General features: G+C 47.4%; 2 non-coding genes across 2 annotated transcripts; both read right to left on the bottom strand.

The window, feature by feature from the left end:
- Nucleotides 1-666: 666 nt before the first annotated feature.
- Nucleotides 667-738, bottom strand: trnah-gug (transfer RNA histidin (anticodon GUG)). The gene has a single exon. It is a non-coding gene; the product is annotated as a tRNA-His (tRNA).
- A 4,524-nt stretch (nt 739-5,262) lies between these two features.
- On the bottom strand, nt 5,263-5,334 carry trnah-gug (transfer RNA histidin (anticodon GUG)). The gene has a single exon. It is a non-coding gene; the product is annotated as a tRNA-His (tRNA).
- Between the last annotated feature and the right edge of the window lie 2,125 nt (nt 5,335-7,459).

The raw sequence follows: 7,459 nt of genomic DNA on the forward strand, positions 1-7,459 counted from the left end.
CACAGCACCTGGACGTTTCTAGGAGGGGTGGATTTCCTCGCCGCCACGTCATTTTCCGCCTCAAACCGGGCGTAGAAGTTTTCAGTCTCAAGTCTGAGCATTTTAATCAGTGACGGTGAGAATCGAAATGAGTCATAATTTCGAAGCGAATCAAGAATTCTTTATCGGTCTGTTTTAACTCATCCCACCCCCTAATAAAACATGAACCAAGTTGGCGAGGACGCGTGTCCTGGATCAGTGCCGCATCAACGCGATGTCGCTTAATAAAAGGAGTCAGCGGAAGGCGACTCACAGACATAACGGCTGGGAGAAACGGCTCCTCTCCTCTGCCAGGACCTGGATCAGAGAGCGGAGAATCTGTGCTGCTGCTGAGGCAATTCGGCTCTTCCAGCCCCTTCCATTCCGCCGTCCGAGGGATCGATCTTAGCCCGTTTATATACTGAGTTTGCTGATCTATCGAGAAGTTTCTGGCGTAGTCATGCGAGCGACCATGTGTCCAGGGTAAACCTACAGGTAACAGAGAAGACACAACTTCCTGAGGGAAGCAACGGACGGAAATTTTGCAGGCGGTGCTGAAACATAAATGTATGAAAATCCGGAAAATCAGGAAAAGATGAGCGTTTAATTTGTAGGCGCTGCTGAAAGGTAAATGTGTATGCACTCTCCTGCCGTGACTCGGATTCGAACCGAGGTTGCTGCGGCCACAACGCAGAGTACTAACCACTATACGATCACGGCCACACACCAGCTGTGCAGTTTCTGCTGTCAAATCCTCTGATACCGGTGCGACGCAATCAATAACTGCCAACAACACACACAAAATGCTGGTAGAACACAACAGGCTAGGCGGCATCTATAGGGAGAAGCGATGTCGACTTTTCGGGCCGAGACCCTTCGTCAGGACTCGGAAGGGTCTCGGCCCGAAGCGTCGACATCGCTTCTCCCTATAGATGCTGCGTAGCCTGCTGTGTTCTGCCAGCATTTTGTGTGTGTTGTTGTTTCAATTTCCAGCATCTGCAGATTTCCACGTGTTTGATCAATAACTGGCACTGCCTTTGCGGCGTTTCCGCAGAGTCACAAGTGTAAAGTACTGTAAATTATCAACAGATCACCCGTAGCTACAGCTGGAGAACCAACGTCTACGTTTCATGTACGAGATCTGTCCGCAGAATCAAACGGTGACAGAAGAAATACATAAAGGTGTCGTGAGAGATCTCTGACAGGGAAAAGTCGGGATGACCATTGCGGAAAAATAACAAGCAGCTGGCCGAACTCAGCTGGCTTGTACAGGTAATGAAATGGACATTTCCTGTACCAGGACTGTGGCCATTGAAATCATCTGTAAAAAAAAATGTTTATAGAGTGAATGGGAGCAGATAGCGGAGAAAGACAAAAGCTAAAGAATGAAGACAAAAAAAAACCGTCGGCGGTGCAAAGGAGAGGGAAGGCGGAACAGTTGCAAATGAAGGCATATTAAATTATAACCGGCACAGAGTCGGAACTGCACGTTTTCCGATTAGGAAAGCGAATACTAGAGGGCACACGTGTTAATGCTAGAACTGAGTGCTGGTTAACCAGATTTTGCACAGCGAGTAGTAAAGCTATGGAGCAGCTTCGAGACGATATGGCGGAGGAAGATGAATTCTGGGTCATCACTGGCTGTTATCCAACAACCAGTCAATGGGACTACTGGCAACGTTTTGGGTTGGTCTAACAAATGCAAAAGAAATATCCCCACAATTTAATTAAGCATCTTCCCAGTTACCTGCCAAACTAACTACTGGTATTTGCTTCCGAGTCCACTTACCACACAGGATTAAAATAATCAGAAACCAGACGCCCTGTCTCTGCACCTAACGGCGATGAGAACCCTTCTACTATAATTCCCAGCTCCAGAATGGTGGCGCCCAACCGATGTAAAATACATGCGCAGACCCTAAGAGCAAAGTGGGGAAGTCTCGGTCCCCCCATGTTGTATCTTTGTTTCCAAACTTGTTCGTCCGGTGGTGTTCAATTAGAGACATTCTTCTACCTGGCCAGGCGTGACTCGCACCGTATAGATGGTCAGGAGACGTTACCAGTGGCCAGGCATTCTACAGATGTCCGGGAATATGTCTTAGCGAGTGACGTCAGCGCACGAAATAAAGCACCACGAGCACACTCTGAACGTCTGCCTCAGTCGCTCCTGTTTCCCACTCGACTTTGGTCCCAGAGTACTATGGATAATTTTCACTGGTCTTCTGGCATCTCGGGGAAATGCAGTAATAATGACGGTCATAGACCGAAACCTGCCGTTTTGTACTGTTTTCCACACTACCATCAGCTTCAGAGACCACGAAGCTCACGTAACAGTGCATCTTCAGGTTTCACTTTCCCTCAGGACGTTGACTCCGATTGAGGCCACCGGTTTGCTCGTAGGTTTTGGAAGGTCTGTCTTTCTGAGCTCATTGGAGAACCTGACAGCCTGTCGTCCGGATTGCATCCGCAAACCAATGTGCAAACGGACCGGATGAACCAGGGACTTGGGAGATCACTCATACGTCTGGGCTCGGGATACCTTACCACCTGAAGTGACAACGTGAACTGTGCGGAGCTTGTGCAGAACACACTTCAGCGTTTGTTTATTGGGATCTCTTCTTACAAATGCCACTTTGCGTATCGTCCTCCGATTTGCCGGGAACTACAAGCGGAGGTGGGGGTTCTATCAGCGGAACCGCTAGTTTCGAATTGACGGCAGTAATGAGTTAAGGTGAGAGAGGCGTTGTTGGCCAATTCGCCTCCACAATAAGACCAGGACAATTGCCGGAAAGGACAGGGAACAGCAAGTCTCCCCGTTCAGCCCCGTGATGCATCTTTTCTAATGGAGATTGTGCAGGGGATGTTGTTGTCAATCGGAACCGACTGGGGTCTGTGAAGGAAAGACATCGAGGATCCACTTGCATAAGAATTTATTGAGGCCAAAGTCATAAAACGTATTGATTAGCTCTGATGGAATGATACCATTGAATCCTAAGGTGTAGTCGATAACGAACACCCTATGTTTATCACTGTTGGTATCTATTTGTTTAGCGATTCAGTGCGGAGAAAGCCCTTACAGTCCTTCGAGCCGAGCCGCCACAACAGCCCCTATTAATCGCAACCTAATCATGATACAAGTTTTGGTAACTCTGTCTTCGACTAGTGGGTTAATAGAGGGTGTGATAGCTCCCGGCCCGGACAAACTTAAGAAATCTCGTTTGGGTGGATGCTGCGCAATGTGTCACCTGTTGCAAATCAGTACCCCGAAATAAAAACAGTACACGATATGCAATTAAGCCATTGAGCTTTATACTATTTACTTTGACTATATGGTTAGTAAAGACAACGAGAACACAGAAAAAAAGACCCAATCCTATGAAACAGTCTATTGCACAATGTTGGAGCTCACTGATAAGCCGATCGTCCACCATCGACATCGTGCGATCGTCACTGCCCTTCAGACCGTCGCTCCAAGGCCACTCCGTCCGACGGTCTACCCATTCTCTCAGCTCGCGTCTACTCTCCTCATCTTTCCCAGGCAAAATACCGCGAAAACCTCTCTTCCAGACTCACAAGAATGAACAACAGCATTCCAAACCCCGTTATCTCTATTCATAACCCAAGCATTGCTGCTACAGAGTAGCCATAAATTATTCGGTGAAACCTTACAGAATGTTACATTTATAATCACCTATCAGCCAAGCCGTTAGGTCTTTGGATTGGAATGAAACCTGAGAAAATTCATGAATTCCACGCCGAACCTCGCCGAAATTGAACCTAAAAATTCGAACACCCCAAGCTGAATTGCGTCACCCTAACTGATATACTACCGGTCAGGAATAGCAGCTTAACATTCCAGTTTTCCGCTGTTTTAGACGCGACCGAGCGGGAGGAATTAAAGGAAGAGAGGTGGGGTTACGAGGCAGGGAAATATTCACGGCAGTGTTCAGTCAGAACAGACTGGAGAACTCATCTACTGAGGCGTTATGGGTCTTCATAGCTCCATTCGGTGGAGACAAAGACTTCCAGGACACAGATTGTGCTCACATCCTCTGTGACCCATTGACAACCAGTCAGAGTCCAACCAGCGCCTCTCATGCCGTCTGCACCATTTCTTTCTCTTCCCTGTCGGCTTGGGAATCACTTTCATTGTCGAGAACTTTGAATAAAAGCATATTGTATGTAAGGGAAATACCAGCATTTAAAACACTTACACCACCGGAGGGTGGTGGCAGTCACTAGCTGAGTTTCTTTGAGGCATTAGGCGTAGCTTAGGAGGGCTAATGGCAACTCCCTTGCTTGCATCTTCGGTTGCAGCTCCATTTCCATTGTTATTATCTCTATTTTCCCTTTCAGGATTCTTTGAAGACCCTGATCTGGAATTACGTGCTGACTACGATTCTTTGCCGGAATGAAACCCGCTCTCGGTGATTCACAACTGCCCATTTTTCGGCACTCCAAGGGCCCGGCCAAAGCACTCCGCTCGCTTTTGCAGGATTGAGTTTTCGTGGCTAAATACAGCTATGCCTCTCATAATACTATATACTATTGGATATATAAATAGATGCCATTTTATTTCCTTTCCTCCAAACTACAATTATAACTGCAATTCTTTCTCTGGTTCAACCTGTGTCTTCGACCTTGCACAACCCTTTGACATTCACACTGAGGCTAGCTGAGCCCTGACCAATCCGCAAGTCTGAGCACTTCATATCAGCGAAGGCGAGGAACTGAATGAGTTATAATTTGGAGTACAATGAAAAAGGCTTTATCAGTCAGTGTTAACTCATCACCCATGTAACATTAACCAAGTGTGATTACGAAGAAGCGGGTGATGAATCAGCACAGCATCGCACTGTCCCTTTCAATAAATTAAATCAGCGACAGGCGACTCATAAGCACAAGGGCTGCGGTGAAAGGCCTCTCTCCTCCGGCAGTGCCTGGGTCAGAGAGTCGAGATTCTCTGCTGCGGCTGAGACAATGTGGCTTTACTACCTCTTGCATTACGCGATCTCGGGGATCATCATAGCCCGTTTAAATTCAGAGCTTGCTGATCTATCGCAAACGTTCAATTCCAAATGTACCGACTGGTTCCGTGTGTATTAGTTCCAGTAATAATGTGCCCAGGGGAAAGCTCCTGGTGACAGAGATGACTCAACTCCCTGGGGATTGGCGGACGGAATATCAGCAGGAGAACGGTTAACTTGCAGGCGCTGATGAAAGCAAAATCTGTAACCACTCGCCTGCCGTGACTCGGATTCGAACCGAGGTTGCTGCGGCCACAACGCAGAGTACTAACCACTATACGATCACGGCCAAACACCAGCTGTGCGGTGTCTGCTGTCAAATCCTCTGATACCGGAGCGACTCCATCAATAACTGCATCTGCCTTTGCGACGTTTCCGCGGAGACACAAGTGTAAATTACCTGAAATAATCAGCAGATCACCCGTAGCCTCGGCTGGAGAAACAGAGTCTACGTTTCACGTACGAGACCCGTCCGCAGAACTGGCAGGGTAACAAAAGACGTTTATGAAGGTGTAGTGATATGTGTCTGATAGGGAAGGATCGGGATGACCATTGCGGAAAAATAACAAGCAACTGTACGAACGCAGCGGGCTTGTACAGACAATGGAAAGGACATTACCTGTATCAGGACTCTGGCCATTGAAATAATCGGTAAACAAATGTTCAAAGTTTATTGAGTGAATGGGAGCAGTTACCGCGGAAGGACAAAAACTAAAGAACGAAGACAAAAAATTTTGGCGGTCCACAGAACAGGGAAGGTTCAACATTTTCAAATGAAGGCATATTAAGTTATAAGGGACACAGAGAGTGGGGACTGCATGCTATTGGATTGGAAAAGCAAATATTAAAGGGCACACGTGTTAACGCTAGAACTGAGCGCTAAATAAGAATCTCAGGGGCATTTTACACAGCGGACGGTAAAGCAATGGAACAGCTTCGAGAGGATGTGGCTGAGATAGGTAAATTCTGGATCAGCACAGGCTGTTTTCCAACAACCAGCCAAGGCGACTACTGACGTCGTTTAGTCATGGGTTGGTCTAACAAATGCAAAAAGAAATGCCCCCAAAAGGCAACTAAGCATCTTCCGAGTTACCTAACAAACTATCTCCTGATGTTTACTTTCGAGTCCACTTATCGCCCAGTAGAAAACAAGCGAAAAAGCAGCGGCCCTGTCTTTCCAACTCAAGCACATAACGGTGATGAGAATCCTTCAACTACAATTCCAGTCTCGACAATGGTGGCCATCCGATGTAAAATACAGAGCCGAAGAGCAAAATGGGGAAGCCTCGGTCCCTCCAGGTTGTACCTTTGTTTTCCGAACTTGTTCATTCGCTGTTGTTCAACTAGGAACACGCTTCGAACCTGCTTGGGAATCCAGGGGTGGCTCGAACCGTAGAGATCGTCAGGAGACATTACCGGTGGCCAGGCATTCTACAGATGTCCGGGAATATGTCTTAGCGTGTGACATGTGCGCATGAAATAAAGCTCCCCGAGCACACTCTAACGTCTGTCTCAGCCCCTCCTGTTTCATAATCGCCTTTGGTCCCAGAGTTCTATGGATAATTTTCTCTGGTCCTCTGGTATCTCGGGGAAATGCAGTAATAATGATGGTCATAGACCGATACTTCAAGTCCTGCCGCTTTGTACTACTTTCCAAGCTACAATCAGCTTTAGAGACCGTGAAGCTCACGTAACAGCACGTCTTCAGGATTCATAGTTTCCCCCAGGACGTTGTCTCCGATTGAAGCCACTAGTTTACTCGTATGCTTTGGAGGGTCTGTTTTTCTGAACTCAGTGTGGCCCCTGAGAGTCTGTCTTCCGTGTTGCATCCGCAAACCAATACGCAAGCGGCGAGGATGAAACAGGACCTTGGGAGAACACTCACATGACTGGGCTGGGATACCTTACCACCTGAAATGACAACGTGAACTGTGCAGAGCTTGCGCAGAACACACTTCAGCGTTTGTTTATTGGGATCTCTCCTTACAAATGCCACTTTGAGTATCGCCTTCCGGTTTTCCTGGAACAACAAGCGGAGGTGGGGGTTGTATCAGCGGACCTGCTAGTTTCGAATTGACGGCAGTAATGGGTTAAGGTGAGAGAGGCGTTATTGGCCAATTCGCCTCCACAATAAGACCAGGCCAAATGCCGCAAAGGACAGGGAACAGCAAGTCTCCACGTTCAGCCCCGTGATGCATCTTTTCTGATGGAGATTGTGCAGGGGATGTTGTTGTCAAGCGGAACCGACTGGGGTCTAGGTGGGAAGAAATCGAGGATCCACTTGCCTAAGAAGTTATTGAGGCCAAAGTCTCGATACTTATTAATTAGTTCTGATGGTATGATAGTACTGAATCCCTAGATGTAGTCGATAACGAACATCCTCATGTTTATCACTGTTGGTATCTATTTGTTTA

The sequence above is a fragment of the Hemitrygon akajei genome, chromosome 8 (assembly GCF_048418815.1).
Source record: "Hemitrygon akajei chromosome 8, sHemAka1.3, whole genome shotgun sequence".
In the NCBI taxonomy this organism is placed as follows: Eukaryota; Metazoa; Chordata; class Chondrichthyes; order Myliobatiformes; family Dasyatidae; genus Hemitrygon; species Hemitrygon akajei.